The sequence below is a fragment of the Ambystoma mexicanum genome, chromosome 5p (assembly GCF_040938575.1).
Source record: "Ambystoma mexicanum isolate Mex_15411 chromosome 5p, UKY_AmexF1_1, whole genome shotgun sequence".
Taxonomy (NCBI): Eukaryota; Metazoa; Chordata; class Amphibia; order Caudata; family Ambystomatidae; genus Ambystoma; species Ambystoma mexicanum.
This window is the reverse complement of record NC_090930.1, coordinates 1,058,742,676-1,058,759,361: the sequence shown is the minus strand read 5'-3', so window position 1 is coordinate 1,058,759,361 and position 16,686 is coordinate 1,058,742,676. Positions and strand designations below refer to the sequence as shown.

Below are 16,686 nucleotides of genomic sequence, written 5' to 3'. Positions count from 1 at the left end.
CAAGTACTCGTTGAGACAGCGAAGATCTAGCATCGGGCTCCACTCCCCAGTTTTCTTTAGAACCAGAAAGTTATCTGAAGTATACTCCGGAGCCCCGGAGATGCTGGGGGACGGGTTCTATTGCCCCCTCCTGAAACATGGCCCGCACCTCTTGCAGAAGCTGTGGTCCGTGATATTGTTGCCGCTGAAGGGGTAAGATACGAGAACTCCTGCAATGGAACGCCAAGGTGCGCCCAGGTCCGATAGCATCCAGCGCCCATCTGTCCATGGTGATCTTTTCCCACGTGCTGACTAACTGCGCCAGCCAGTCTCCAACCGGAGTACATAAATGGGGGGGGGGAAATGGGCCAGGGCCAGTCCAGGTCTGCGTGGGGCTCAGAGCACTACCCTGCGGGAGTCTGCACTGCCTTGACAGAGACCTCTGTACACTTCTGGCGTTGAGGAGCGAGAAGGTTGTCGTTACAGTGTACTATAACCGCTGGAAGATCTTCACAGTGTTCCTCTGGAAGAGCGAAAGGACGATGACCGTTGCTGCTGCAAAGTTCCCAGGGAGCGTGCCGTCCCTGTGTCGGTCTTCATTGCTTGCAAAGACTCGTCAACTGAGTTTACGAAGAGGTTCTCCCCATTTAATGGCATATCCAGCACCTTTGTTTGAAAGTCCGGTCAGAAGTTTGTTGCCTTCAGCCAACCTTGATGACGCATGGACACCCCGTTCCCCATCTGGTGGAAATCTCAGTGCGCGAAGTCTACTGCCAACGTGATGGCGTGTTCCGAGAAGACTTCCCCTTCCTGAAAGAGTTCTAGTGCCTCAACCTTCTTGTCTTCGTGCAGGAAGTCCAGAATAGGAACCAACTTGAAGCATAGTTCCCAGTCATATTGGGACAAAATGGCTACAGTATTTACTGCCTTGATGGTAGAGGCTACTGTATAAATGTTACTCTAGTGCACTGCATCCAGACTCTATCCGTCCTGGTCCGCAGGTACCATGGCTGCCAATGACTGGTTCGCTGAGCGCTTCCTGGCTGCGGCCGAGAGCAGCGATTCAGGCGAGGCCAGGAACAAGCACCTGGGGGTGGAATCTGGAACCCTGTACTATTTTCCGATCTGTCTCGCTTGGTCAGGCCGTACTCTGGTTTCTCATTAGAGCCAGGCCTTCTTCCCACATGTCATCCAGGAAGGGAAAAGACATGGTCTTTCTTCTCGACTCGTGCCATTGGTACAGGAAGCCTTCTTTCTTGGTCTTTTCAGGGGCTAACTGAAACAGTTCCGATGCCCTTAACATGACGGAATAAAAGGATCCGACTTAGTCGAGCGGGAGGCCCTATGGTGCTCATCCATGTGCAGAGTTTCCCCGTCAGCCGCGATGAAGTCGTCCTCGTCGGGGCCTGTAGCGGTGGTAGCTGTGTCCAGGGCTAGGGCTCCAGGTGGGGTCTTTCCTCAATGAGGTGATGGTGGAGAATTGGGATGACGGCGAAGACCAGCACCCCCTTTGGCCTGTTATCTTTCGTGGGGAAGAGCTTAGCCTCGGAGGCTCTTGCGTGTCCCGTGAAGGCGTAGGTCCTGTAGGCATCCTCTGCTGGATTTCAGTGACCAGTTTGTGCAGGGTAGTTAGAATATCCAGCGACCTGTCCCTAGGTCTAGGAGTGAGCGCAGCCAACGGTGTAGGGTCTGGGTTGATGTGCCTCCTCTTTGTAATCCGTACAGGCATCGCCCTGTATATCATTGTCCTTGACGGTACTAGAGTAGAGCAGCACGCTGGTCTACATACCTGGGAAGGTCGAGTGGAGTGATCGTCTCCATGTCAGGCGGTTGCTGTGCCTGTGGGGCCGCCAGGTCTTGTCTGGACCCCGGAGTGACTGCCATATTCATCGCTGTCTCCGAAGCTCTATCTCGCATCTGGGGTAAGGACACTCGTGGAGCGGTCGACACATCCTTCACGGACCCACTCACCAACGCAGTCACTGTGGATGTCGTTGACTTGGTCAACTATGTGCTTGTTGCTGCTTTCGGCGACGTTGCGGTCATGGACTCCTTTGACATGGCATGCTGCGAGGTCTTCGCCAGCTTTGACGAGTCCTCTCCAGACTTCTCCCTTGTCGTCTTATCTGCAGACAGAGTTTGGATGTGATTAGGGACTTTCTCTTCGAAGAGGCCCCTGCCAATGGTAGGCTCACCGTGGAGGCAGACTGTAATGCTGATTGCCTTCTGCCTGACTCATAACCCACATCAGCGCGAACCCAGCGGTGCTAGCGTTGCAGAGCTTGGCCTTCTCTTGGACCACCGCAAGTGGGGCATCCTCAAAGGATCTCGACCTCCTCTCGAAAGGAGTTGGCTCCTCTGACCAGCAGGTCCTAGATTAAGCTCCACTCTTCCCGCGGCGGACTGAGTGGCCTTCCTCGACTTGATTCACGCTGACAGTCTGTTATAGCGGTCTTATTTGGTTTCCTTCGAGAAACTACGGCACACCTCGCATCCCTCATCATAGTCTGGATGCAGGCAAAATAAGCATTTGTGATGATAATCTTCCAAGAAGACGTTTCTTAATCCACACTTCGCTCAGAGTTTGAAGAGGCTTCGACTTTCCTTCTTCTCTTCAGTCATGGTTGAAAGGCACGAAGTGGGCCCAAGGTCGGACCTTCTCGAAACTTGGATGACAATCCGATGGTGGATGAACATTTTCACCGGTAGCAGATCCCTGCTGCCGGTCTCTGTCCTTAGTCGATGAATCAAAATTGCAAAAAATGTGAACTATTTTGTCAAAAATTCGAAAAAAAACAAGAAATGAGCTCAGAGAGCAACTTGAGGACTCCCAAAACTGAAGCGTAAATTAAAAGTCTGAAGATGGCCTCCAGAGGTGGAGCTTAGTGAGAGGACTGTCATTAAATGGGGTAGTATGACCCAGAGAACAGTTATTGGTTTAGAGGAGAACAACAAGTTACTTACCCCTGGTATCTTTTTCGACTGGATGTTCCTCCCACGTATTCCTCATCTTTGATATTCGGATCTCGCCAGCTTTGCTGCTTCGGGAAAAAAAAAAAATTCTCGGCAGAGGGCCCTGCGCACAATGTCGTGACGTTTATGTCCCTCGAGAGCCGCCGTCAACGTCAACAGCAGTATAAATAGCTTGTGCGGTGCACCTTGGCTTCAGTTCTGTTTTTTCGTTCCATCAAATCGAGGAACTAACCAGGTGTATCCCAGACCGCAAGCTCTCAGGAAACGCAGTGTAATTCATGTAAATTGTACGGTGGGATGAGGAATAGGAGGAGGGAGTACTATTTAAAGTAATTGTGAATGGAATGAAGGACTGTATTAGCAAACAGACCTCCTTGAGTGGAAGAGGAGTCCAAGCAATAATGCTTAACAAAATGTATGAATGGAGGCCCAAGTCGCTGCCGAACAGATGTCAATTATAAGGACACCCCTTTGGAGAGCCGCAGAAGTTGCCATGCCCCCCGTGGAATGAGCTCGAAGCCCTTCCGGCGGGTGCTTTCCCGCAAGTCTGTAGCATTCTCCAATAGCTAGTGTAATCCACCGGGATATGGTTTGTTTAGTCACTGCCAGGCCCAATTTAATGTCGGTATATCCAACAAAAAGTTGATCATCATGGCAAAATGTTGCCATTCTTGCAATATAAAAGCTTAGAGCCCTTTTTGGGTCCAGCCTATGCAGCCTCTCCTCCTCCTTGCCAAAATGAGGAGGCGGGTAGAAAGTTGGTAGTGTTCTCTTCTGCAACAAATGGAAGTCAGACTACTTTCGGCGGGAACTATGGTTTTACTCCGAGGACTACCTTATCCTTATAAAACATAGTATGAGGAGGCTTGCACAAAAGAGCCTGCAACTTACTTACCCTGCAGGCTGATGTTAATGCCACAAGAAGTGCAGTTTTCAGAGTTAAGAGCCTTAACGGGCATGACTGTAAAGGCTCGAAAGGGATACAAGTTAGAAATTTTAACACAAGGTTTGAATCCCAAGCAGGGACATGAAATGAGATTGGAGGGTACACATTAGTGAGTCCCTTCAGAAATTGAACAATTAAAAAGGTATTTTGAAATAGGAGACCTCTTCAGAGAAGCGCTTAAAAATGGAAAGTGCCGCCAGGTATCCTTTTATGGTTCCAATCTGGAGCCCCAGATTAGCCAAATGCAACAGGAAAGAAAACACCATACGAGTGCCACATTGAAAATGGTCCACATTCTTGTCCTTGCAGCAATTACTGAATGTGTTCCAATTACACCGGTATAAGGATTTGGTTGCTGGCCTTCTGGCCGAAAGCAAAATCTCCATTACATCATCTGGGAGGTCCCAATCCTTGTATCTCAGCTCCTCAGAAACCATGCGTGAAGAATGAGTGTCTTGACCTCTGGATGGAGAACCCGACTTTCCTCTTGCAAGAGAAGATCCTCTCTTTGTGGAAGACGTATTGACAGGTTGATGTGTAGTTTGGACTCCGATGGAGACCGACCGCGGATTGTCAGTTCGTTGGTGTGGGCTCCCCACCCTGTGAGTGAGGCGTCCGTCACTACCTTTATCTCCGGCCATGGTTGCCAAAAAGATTCTCCCTTGAAAATGTTGTACTTGCAAGCCCACCAAAGAAGGTCTTGAGCAACTCTGCTCAGAACTTGCAGTTGATCCGACATATCCCCTGAGAATTGGGACCAATGAGTCCTGAGAGCCATTGGAAGGATCTCATTCTCAATCGGGCCTCTGGCACCAGGAAAATGCAGGATGCCATGAGACCGAGCAACCTCAGCAAATTGAAGGCCGGAAGATGTTGGGCATTCTGGGATTTTGGCTACCATCTGGTGAATGTGTTGAGGCAAGGCTTTTCCTGAGGAAGTATCCAAGACCGCTCCGATGAATTGGAGTCTTTGGAATGGCATCATATGGGACTTCTGGTGATTGAGGGAGAAGCCCAGTCTGTGTACGGAGTGGCAGGTGATACTGAGATGTTCCAGGGCTTGCTCCGGTGAATGAGCCCTGATCAGCCAATCGTCCAGGTAGGGGTAGACGTGAATCCCCCTCTGCTAAGACTTGCTGCCACTACCGCCATCAGCTTGGTGAAAACCCTTGGGGCAGAGGTCAGTCCAAATGGCGGAAGTCAAGCTGATCATGAGAACTGTGCACCGCAGGTACCTCCTGTTCTTCAGATGGATTGGCACATGAAAGTAAGCATCCCGAAGGCCCAATGATACCAACCAGTATTGGAGTTGGAGAGCCTGAAGGATCTGAGAAAGGGTAACCATCTTGAACTTGTCCCTCCTGAGGAACTTGTTCAAGTTTCTTAAGTCCAAGATGGGTCTCAATCCTCCGTCCTTCTTGGAAATGAGAAAGTAGGGGGAATACCAACACTTGTTCCTCTCCGCTACAGGTACATGTTCTATTGCACCTTTCTCTAACACGTTTAAAATTTCCTGCACAAGGAGCGTATCTGGAATTTTGACAGAGTTGGTTCCCGGTGGATGATCTTGAGGCTTTTTTTTTTTAATAAAAGGAAGGCAGTAACCATGGCCTACTTTTTCAAGTGCCCAAGCATCTGAAGTAACGCCCAGTCATTCGTTCAGCTGCTGAGAGATTCTGCCTGCCACTGGGGTCTTGTGGGTCAAGGCCTCAGAGTGGTTTAGAGGCGGCTGAGGGTGAAGATGTCGCTGCTGGGGCTGATTTAGCACCCCTTCCTCATCCACCATGAGGGAATCTTCTTTGCCCCCTTTGTCCAGCCTGCCCTTTTCCTCTACCAAGTGAGGAATAGAAGAACGACCACTCCAGGAAGATGAGCCTGAATAGGGTTGTCAAATGGAGGCGCTAAGGGACTTCGCTGGCCCCTCGGCGGTCTGCCACTTCTCCAGACTCATCCGCCTTGCTGCCGAACAACCTCGAGCCATCAAAGGGCATGTTGAACAGTCTGGCATGCGTGTCTGGTGAAAACCCCAACTTTCTCAACCACCAAAGCCTGCGCAGTACGGTGCCTGCAGCCATGGATCTGCTGATGCGGTTAGCAGTCTCCAGTCCTGATTGGAGACACTCTCCCATCGCATCCTTAACTATATTTAGGAAGCTGTCTCTTTCCTCGCCTTCCGGGATGTGATCAGCTGCCATGCCAACAGTCCCACAGGGTATTAGAAAATCTATCCACGTTACAGGTAACATTAGTAGACTTCAAGGCCATGCTGCCTGATGTGAAGACCTTGCAAGCCCATGAATCAACCTTCTTGTCGTCCCTATTCGGCGGGATAGAGGGATAGGCAGATTGTTTGGTTGAAGTGGCAGCCTGAACTACTAAACTCGGGCGTAGGATGTTTAGTGAGGTAGTCTGGATCTCTGCTAGCGGGTCTTTACTTCTTAGAGAAGTTCCTGTTCACAGCAGGCCCAGATTCTGGAGCTTCCCAATTGGCCACAACCTTCCTCTTAAGGGCCTTATGGAACTGCAAGATTGGGTTCTTCTGAGGTCGCTGGTCCAGGATGTCCGCCATGTCATCCTACTCGTATGCTGGTGAAGACCTACTCCACCCCATATACTCAGTGACTCTGTTCATAAGATTTCTGTAACTTGAATCAGCATGCTCTGAGGGGTCAGGCCTGCCAAACTCGAACTCTGGCGAAGTGTCAAGTCCACTAGCAGACTGGAGGGAGCCACACGGGTCTTTCATCCTTGACACTGGGTCAATGAGCTCTTCAGGTACATTTTGAGTGCCAACCTGCACCCCAAATGGAGAAGTCTCCTCATCAGAAGCAATTTCCTCCTTATAAATGGAGGACATGGACTTAGTCTTTTGTCGGTACAGGACAAAAAGCTTTTTCCTGAACCGGTATGGGCTTCAATGAGATCAAAGATTGCGTCGAAGACGGCTTCGAAAAAAGGGGTCGATTTACTAGAAATCGCCCTTGATTTTGGCGTCGAAGCAGTTGATCCTGATGGAGTCGACAAAACCGTCGAAGGCCTCGAGGATTTAAGCTTTTTTGGACAGTATCTGAGATGGACTCTATTCTCAAGTTGATACCTTCAACGCCTTTTCTTCGGGTTCAGTATCTCGACGAAAAGCCGGGCTACTACTCTGCTTTGACGAAGTAGCCTTTGACTTCCCCGAGTCGTCCGAAGGAGTGACCGGGGCATGGCTCTTGCATGATTCTTTGGAGGGGGTTGAGGCTGCCTTCTCAAACATCTGCATCATTTCCACTCTAAAGGTACCCCATTCACGTGGGGAATCCGACCTAGTCGGGCACCCAATTATATCAGTAGAGGAATCCGATGAAGAGGGAGACATATGGCATCTCTTCTTCTCCTTCTTTGAAGAAGATCGCCTCCTCGACCGGGACCTCTTCAATCGTTTACGCTGAGCAGAGTCTCTAGACACCCCCCGACTTATTTTCCTTCTTCGAAGTAGGCTTCGAAGACTGCCAGTGCCCACTGCCAGTTTACCTCTGCGTTCCCGGAGAGCTTTTTCTGTCATGGACTGACAGGATCTGCAGTCATCGGTACAGTGCCAGAGCTCAGACAACACAGGGAGACACAGTGAGGATCAGTTATTGACATCTTTGACCCGCAGTCGTAACATTTCTTAAATCCCAACTTTGCGGTAGAAGGCGTTGAAGATGAAGACATTTTGCGACATAAAAACAAAGCGCGCCATTAGTACTCGAAGCAAAAGCTTTTGGAAAACCCAACTGAAGCCAGCAGGCGCTGCACAAGCCATTTATACTGCTGATGACGTCGACGCTCGACGGCAGCCCTCAAGGGACATAGACGCCACATCATGCACAGCGCCCTCTGCCAGCAAAGTTTTTTTCCGAAGCAGCAATGCTGGCGAGATAAGAATATCAAAGATGAGGAATACGTGGGTGGACACAAGCCATTCGAAATACAGTTTTAAAGTGAAAGAATCTTTTCTTTTTACTGAGGATTCCCAGCCTGACAACAGACTATTCTCAACAACACTTGAGGGGCTACTATGACCAGAGAGCCAATGATAAGCTCTCTGTAATGAACTGACTTGTTCATGCAAGGTTGTATTCCTGCTCCATCCCACTAAGCAGCATGCATTGGATCGGATTGTGCCTCCATAGAATCCTTCAACTGTTGCTGCAAGGACTGCATTAGAGGTCTTCATTGTGCAAGGGGTTGAGTATCCTCTGTGTCCCCAAAATCCCTTTGCTCATGGTACTGCTAGCTATTGGTATTAAATTGTGCAGCTGCCCTATTGGGGAATGCACCATACAGAAAGGGTTACACACTGTAGTGAATTCTGTACTCCTAGTCCTTGCCTCCATAGTTGTGACATTCCATCCTACGCGAACGGAATAAAATTTAGTTTTGTTGCACCAAAATACATTTTTTTAAAATAAATATTACTTTTAACGCAAGGATGCTTGCATGTGAAGCCGCAGCCCACCTTGCCATGCGTCACCCCACATTCTATCCTGAAGGTCAGTAAAGGTGACCAACTTATTTCAGAGGCGATGGTGAGCAAGCATGGAATAAATGGGACTGTGGACTAGGATTACAGTAGTCACTAAAGTGAGTAACCTTTTTCTTACTCCCACGTCCCATCACCATTCCTCAATACTTGCGGGGGATTCCCAAGCATTGATACAAGGGAAGGATGGCCCAGTGCTACTTTAAGGACCGACTGAACTGATAATCCACCTCATCCAGGGAGTAATGCTTGCAGATGGTGGAGTGTCAGAATGAGTGACAAAATGTTCCACAAGTATCGAGGCAAAGGACAGGATGTACGAGCATTAGGTTGATCCACTGTGGGAGAATCAGAGGCTGGAGGTTCTCTATGTGTGATTTCACTGGGAGGCACAGAGGGTCATCTGGTTCATCTCAATGAGTAATTTATCTGACTGAGCCTCATCTGTTGTGGGCTCTGATATGGCTGCCTCTACACAGTGGAAGTTCACCTCCAGTTCAGAACCCGGTGGGCAATGCATTGTGGGCATTCAAAACTCTTTGGCTGAAAAATATGTACAAAATAGCACTACCCTACAGACATACGTTTTTCTGGAGCAAAGGCTTGGCATTGGAGTTCATTTGCATACACACAATTCAGTGCTCATCTAGCTCTGAAAGGAGGTGGAGGTAGCATGAAGTGTAGCGCGAGTACAGATGTGATAAAGCAGATAAGAGTAGATAAAGCCAGAAAACATCTATGCACCTTCTACTCCACAGGGGAGGAAGGGTGGGTGCATGTGAATCTAAGCAGATACAAGCATCAGAAATAGGATAACGGTGAGCAACGTATCCCTTCTGAGGCTTGTGGATCTGCTTAGATAGCATGCTATATGTAGACTAGCAAGTAGTTTCTGGAGAAGGTGGTGGGTTGTGAGAAGGTACAGCAGCAAATAGATGTTTTAGCACTGCTTGTCCCACCTGTGAATCAGATTTAGAATGTGTCAATGCAGTAGTGCCGAGTAAAAGTATGTATAGAGCTCCATGTTGCTGCTTTGCAAATGGCATCCAGCTGGACCTTTTTCAATAAAGGCTAAAGTAGCTCCTGTACCCCAGGCAGGGTGAGCTCTTGGTGTTAAAGGCAGAATTTTGTTTGATACAGAGTAGCAGAACTGTATGCATTTCACTATCCACCTGGAGATGGTGTTTTTTTTAAACGTGATCACCTTCCCTGCCAGGTGCTATGTAGACAAACTGTTGGTCTATTTTTCGTAGCAGTTTTGTTTTGTTTATATAGTAAAGAACCGCCATCCTTGCATCTAGTGAATGGAGTTTTTTTCTCAGCTGAGCTTGAAGGTTTTTGAAAGAAAGCGGGTAGTTCAATGAACTGGTTGACCTCGAACTTGGATATGAACTTAGGTGAAAACCTAGGGTGTGTTCTTAGTACCAACTTGTCTTTGTGGATAACAAAGAAAGGGTATTGCGCTGACCAAGCTTGTAGTTCACAGACTCTTCTTATGGAGCTGATGGCCACCTGAAAAGCCGGTTTGTGTGTTAAGTGTTTAAGGCTAGATTTGTGCATAGGTTCAAGGAGGGGGGGGGGAAGGGGAGGACCCATTAGCTTTGCGAGTACCACATTTAGAGCCCACCCTGGAGGCAGGTTATAAATGGGTGGGGGTGGGGGGTAAAACCTGTTTACCCCTTCCATAAATGCCTTAATGACTGGGACTTTCTGACCAGGACACCTTACTTTGAGAAGTGGTGTATGCGGACAGAGCTAGACCAGAGTCTAGTAAGTGCAGCATGTAATGAAGAATGTGGGATGGAGTACATTCGATTGGGTTTACATTTTTTGACTGCCACCAGATTACAAATCTTTTCCATTTGTTAAAATAACAGTCTGTGTCTGTCTTGTTTACATGCCTTTGAGGATTCCCATACACCTTTGAGGTCGTTCTAAAATACTAAACTATATGACTTCAGGAGCCAAGCTGCCAAGTTCATAGATTGCGAGTGCGATCGTAACATTGTCCCCGTGTTGGGTGCGCATGTTGGAGGGGCACGGGAGTTTGACTGGATCACACATCACAGTTTGCGCAGATGCAGAAGCCAAGGTTGTCTCACCTACATAGGCGCAACCAGGATCAGAGTTACTTGTTCCTGGTGCATCTTGTTCACTATCCTGCTGAGTAGCAGTGTCGGGGGAAAAGCGTAGGCAAATTTCTCTGACCAGCTCATCCACAGGGCGTTCCCCCTTGGACCTAGGTTGGGGAAACCTGGATGCAAAGTCTCTGCATTGTGTGTTTAAGCTTGTGGCGAACAGGTCTAACGGAGGATATTATCCATCATCTATCATTAGGCTGAGATTGCAGTTTCTATAGTGTTCCTGCAACAAATCACTGTCAGCTCGCTGCCTTTTAAACTGTGCGATCCGCATTCATGCGCACATGCCCGTTGTTGCTCGCCTACCTTCAGCATTCGTCTTTTTTCGTTTGCGATTCATCAAGAGCCAAGCATGAGATGCTTTCCAGGGGCTGGACGGCCCATTTACCTATTAAACCCATTGAATCAGGAGGCACGTCAGCCTCCAACCAGTTCTTCCTAGATGCAACTCAACAGGAAGAGACCTTTCAAATCAACGCCCTTCCTCAGTTCTGCTTGCTCCTTCGCTTTATCCGCCACTTGAAAGCAGACGCTTTCTGTGCGTCCTGCATTGTTGGACGAAGTAAAGTCATGAGTGAGCCGGTAGCCTTAAGTAAACTCAAGGTAAGGAGCATTTGTCTCCGTGTTATTGTGACTAGTCCTACACGTAATCCGGTCTATCTCCGCATCTAATTGTTTCGATATGGCCGCAGGGAGCATTACTTATGCCTCCATTTGCATTCTTGTCTCTCTTTCTGTTCAGAGGCAGCACATTTCGCTGTCCCGTCTGCAGGCAAGAGGCTATCCACCCTCCACAGGAAGCAACACAGCTAACCGCTAGCTGGATGCACCCTCGTTCCCTTTAAGGTAGGCACATGTCATTTTTTCATTCATTTTTTCAATGAGACACGTAGTATTTAAAAGGGGTTCTCTAAAACCATGTATATTCAGATGCCCTTTATAATTTTAACCTTTAGGTCCAATTTATTTGATGTCAACTGACGGACCTCAGAAGTCATCCCAGATACTCTGCGGAACGCAATATTAGGAATCCATTTATTCCAGCGTTCCCCACTAAGCACTTTTGCGAAAGGTAGTCACCCATTTTTTAACATATTACCTATGGAGCTTCATTCATGCACTCTTGTTTCTAAAACCTCTTATTTAACTGCCAGAGAGCGGGGTTTTCTCCGATGTGGCCCCTTGTCTGTTGATGCAGCCCTGTTGTGTGTTCACCCCGCTTCCATCCATCCAGACGCTCTGCGCTGGGATTCCTGGCTCACTTTTGCGCCTGGTTATCTCTACTCACCCACAGCAAATTGACTCGGTAATTTTTATGCCTTTGTGCATTTTACTTTCTCTTGAAGCAATATGGGTAGTTGAATAGAAAGGGGTTCATCTCTTTCATATTATTTACTTTGTTTATGTCTGCTTCCCCACAGGGTCCAGTTGTTGTATGATATTTCGCCCTGAGGAAGGCAACTTTAACTATGTCATGGAATTATTGGCCAGACAGGTGGCACTCTTGCCAAAACGTGGTCTATTGATGTCAATTTAAATTTATTGTTTATGTCACTAATTCTTGACACGCACACGTAGACCTGTCAGAAAATCATAGGACATAGAACAAATTCTACTCCTGTCAACTCTTTTGAAAAACTTGTGCAGTGGCCCACTATAAGCCATAAATGAGAATATTGGCTGGGATCTAGGCCACCATACAGTAGGCAGCTCGTTGTCCAGTTTCTTTTAGAATTCTCATTTGTTTGCTCTGTTTATAAGTTTGAAGAAAAACCCATATTTAAGTTTTTGTGTTTGGGGTTTTTTTTGTTGCTTTTTTGATTATTAACCTTTCAACCATTGAACAAATGCATTTATATGTTTGTTATATTGCTTTATGTTTAGTTGTTTATGTATTATTTACACAACTGTTTTTTTGTTAAATAAATATATTCTTTATGGTTTTTCAATCATCAGACTACACTGCTTGCTTTCAGAGTCTGTTACAGCCTAAAAATTTGAGTGATACCTTTGTAGTACACCTTAACAAATAACCTGTTACTTGAACTAATTATTAATTAAACCCACAGCAGTGTGGACTCTCTTGTTCTAGTCTAACGGAGGATAGCCCTAGAGGGAAAATATATTGTCTGTAATTTTTCTGCTGAGCAGCCACTCATGCTCTTTGTGTAGGTGATCTCTGCTTAATGAAGTCTGCCAGAGAATTGAGTTCCCCTGGAACGTCTTGCGACACTGGGAACATGTTCCGCTTGAGTGCCCACTTCCAAATGTTTGGGGCTAGCCTGGACAGACTTGGAGTGGGTGCCTCCCTGCTTGTTTATGGAAAACATAGCAGTGGTGCTGTCTGCGAGTACTTGTACGGTTTGTCCTGATAGATGCATCTGAAAAAGCTTTCAGTGCTTGGAGCACTGCTAGTAGATCTAAGATCTTTATGTGATCCTGGGCTGTGATAGGGGTCCACAGGCCGTGCGCTGTGTGGCGTAGGTAGTGGGCTCCCCACCCGGTGAGTGATGCGTCTGTTGTGAAAATCACTTGCACTGTAGGGTTGTGAAAGGGGATTTCCCTTCAATAGACTTTCCTTTGTCCACCATCATAGTGCTTGAACTAGGTTTGCAAAACAACCACTAGATCGTCCCACTGACCGCTTGCCTCAGACCACTGTTTTGCTAACCACTTTTGCATTCGTGCGTGCAGGACCAGGTAAATGCATGAAGCCATCATCCCAAGCAAGATACTGAGGTATATACAGCAGTATGTTTTGCGTTTGACGGGAAGACTAGTCCCTGTTCAGTCTTTATAATAGCTCCCAAGAACTGTTTTGCTTTGCTTGGAACGAGACTTGATTTTTTCTCGTTGCTTGAGAATCCCAATTGGAACAGGAGATTATTTTGTTGCAAATTTGGGGGGAATTCCCGTGTTATTAGTCAGTTGTCCAGATAAGGGCACACTGGGATAGATTCTCTGCGTAGGTACGCAGCCACTACCACTAGCACCTTGGTGAATACCTTTGGAGCAGAGATTATGCCGAAGGGCAGCACCTTGAATTGGTATGTTGATTCGCTATCTTGAAGCACAGGAATCTTCTGTGCGCTGGGAACAATGAAATAAGAAAGTATGCATCTTTCATGTCCAAGGTTGCCATGTAGTGCCCCTGCTTTAGCAGTGGGATTACTTCCTGTAGTGTTGTTCTGCAGAATTGTTGCTTGACATAGGTGTTCAGGGTGCAGGTCTAGGGCAGGGCGCATCGTTAGGTCTTTCTTTGGCACAAGAAAGTACATTGAATAAATACCCCCATTTTACCTGGTTTGCCGGGACGATTTCTATGGCGTCCTTTAGTAGCATTTCCTTGACCTCTAACAGGATGCGTTCTTCCTGTGTAGTCTTTACAGTTCCCAGAAAGGCTGGAATAATTTCTTCAGATAGGAAGCCTAGGGCTCTGCTCCAAGAAACTTGTTTTGATTGAAAAAGGTTTGATTTTGTTATATTGACGAGACTCCTAGGAGGTGTAACAGTCAAATCCTTAGTTTCGAGTGTTTTGCAGCTTGTTTGGCACTATTTCATAACTGGGAAAAGCAGTTGGGGGGGGGACTGAATTTCTGCAGAACCTAAAAGCTGCTCAGTCAATAGTGCAGCTATCTACCTACGCCTCGACTGGACCAAATGGGCAGAAAAGGATCAGCACATCGAGAATTGCAGAGGCTTTAGCCCTTTCTGGTCCGCACTGTAACAAAACCACAAAAATTTGCTTCTATACAGACTGTCCGTCAAGTCCTTTCTGGCTCGCTTAATAATTGCCAGATTTTCCTGAGAAAGATACAGGTGGGCCACGATCAATTCTTTGGGAACCATGCTCCGAGCATGAGAGACTGCAGAGCTGGATGAAGGCCTGTCCCTCCCTACTACGAACAAGGTCGAACCCCTGGACCGTTAGCTGCGTCAGGTTTGAAAACAGAAAAACATGGAGAGGAGGGAGCATGGGCAACAGTCCGAGGAAGTGGAGGCGTAGGTACCAGAGGCGCCTTAGCGTGAGTCTGCACAATCTTGTGGAAGAGCCTCTCGGATGAGCACCCCCCCCCAAACCCCAGAACTAAGTCAGACAAATAGGGTGCGGGGGAATGGAAACTTCATGAGTTCCTTGAAGCACTTCAACAGCTCCTAGCTTGCAGTCCAAGATGATTGGGTCGCGGCACAGGGTGCTGCCGATGACGGAGTCCAGAAAGACATTGACGTAGCCCTGGAGCCTGCCTCCCTTGGAATGACCACGACTCAGTACCGGCAAGAACTGGAATTGTATTTATTGTGCATTTGTAAGGCGCTTATACAACAAGTAAATTGTGTTTCAAAGCGCCCACTGGCAACAGGGGGGGGAACATGGGAATTAAAACAATATAACAATGAAAGATAGAGGAGGACCTACTAGGACTTGTGAGCATACAGAACATGGAAGTACAGAGAGAGGGATGAGAGGGGCGGGGGGGAGGAGTGCTAAGTGTATCAAGGGGTAAGTGCTAGGGAGTGAGCAGCTGTAAGTGCCTAGGTGGAGTGGTCAGCTGCCAATAAATAAGTGTAGGCCTGTGGTGACACATGCCAGTGAGTGCCAGAGAAAAGTGCTTGGTGTGGTTGGAGGCTGTAGGCGGCCAGGACCCGGGAAGACAGTGGGCTCTGGTCACCAATCTCTGCAACTGTGGGATTTAGCAGAGGAGGAAGGAAGAGAATGAGGCGGTGAAAAGGAGCTTCTGGAATTTTAGGAGATCCGGCTCAAGAGGAAGAGGGAAGCTGGTCCATAGGAGCAGGCATGCTGAGCAAAGAGATCGGCATTCAGCTCGCTGTTTAGCGAAGCGCTTAACACACAGAGTTGGTGCCGGAAGAATGTAAAGATCTGGAGCGAGAGTATTTAATGAGAGCAAGTTGTAGATAGCATGGTCCCCGGCCCCAGACAACCTTGTCTATGATAGAGGGATATGAATTTGATCCTTGTAGAAAAATGGGAGCCGGAGGGGTCGTAGAGAAGAAAAGGGTAGATTGAGGAAAAGGCTATTGCAGTAGTCTAGCATAGAGAACCAGAGCTCGAAATATTGAGCTTCTCGGGGAAAGTGAGGAAATAAAGAATTCCTCTGAGGAGGTGGGTTTGAAAGAGGGACTTCCTCGCAAGGTCCTGAATGTGAGGGATTAAGGAGAGGAGTCGAAGACGACGCCAAGGTTTCTGGCTTCAGAGGAAGGAGAAAGGGGAGAGCCCATAGATGATGGCCAGAGTGAGGGACTGAAAGAGGGAGCAGGAGTCCCAACAGGAACGATCTCAATCTTGCTGGCATTGAGGAAGAGATCATTGGAAGTACATTAGGACTGGATGGCAGTCAGGAACGATAGTGGAGCGAAGAGGATCAGAGGGAAGTTTGAAGAAGAGTTGTGTGCCATCTGCTTAACACTGGCAGTTTGGGGAGAAGGTGGAAATGTGGTGTGCAAGTGGGGCAATGTAGTTGTTAAAGAGCCAGGGAGAAAGGCTGGAGCCCTGAGGGACGCCGCAGGTGGAGACAGAGGTGGGGAAGGAGAAAGATCCCAGAATAACCTGCGACAGATGGTCACTAAGGAAGGAAGTCTGCCAGTCCAGTGCCGGCTCCGCGATATCTAGGGTATCATGGAGGTATTTCATGAGGATGGAGTGGTTGACCGTATCAAATGCAGAGGAGAGATCAAGTAGAATTAAAACAGCTGGAGAGTTGCAGTCAAGATGTGTGAGCAGGTCGAAGGATACAAGGTGCACCATGGGTGTCCATAATGGATGAATCCCCCTGGAAGGAGCAGTCATGCTTTGGAGTCCGTGAAGGTAAACCAACCGTGTACTTGCACCCAGTATGGCTTCTCGAAACGGTAGCTGTCTCTGAAGGAGAGGACCCGCCTGAGGGTGCATCTGCATCACAGTGTAGTTTAGAGCTGCCTAGCCTAATGCACAGTAGACCGTGAAATGGAGGTCAAACTCAGTCCAGCATGGAGCCTTGAGGAGAAAGTCACCTAGACTTCTTGAGTTTAGGACTCAGTACTCCTCGGGACCTGTGGATAAACCCTGCAAGACTAGTTGACCTTCAGCGGAGACCAGATAGTCGCTCTTAATGCCGGCATCCCTTCAGGTGGGGGTCCGA

At 47.9% G+C, this 16,686-nt stretch overlaps 1 protein-coding gene across 3 annotated transcripts in view; it reads right to left on the bottom strand.

Moving 5' to 3' along the window:
* The window catches only part of JARID2 (jumonji and AT-rich interaction domain containing 2), a 1,398,385-nt gene that overhangs the window by 861,694 nt on the left and 520,005 nt on the right, over positions 1–16,686 (bottom strand). The gene's annotated exons all lie outside the window — the stretch shown is intronic.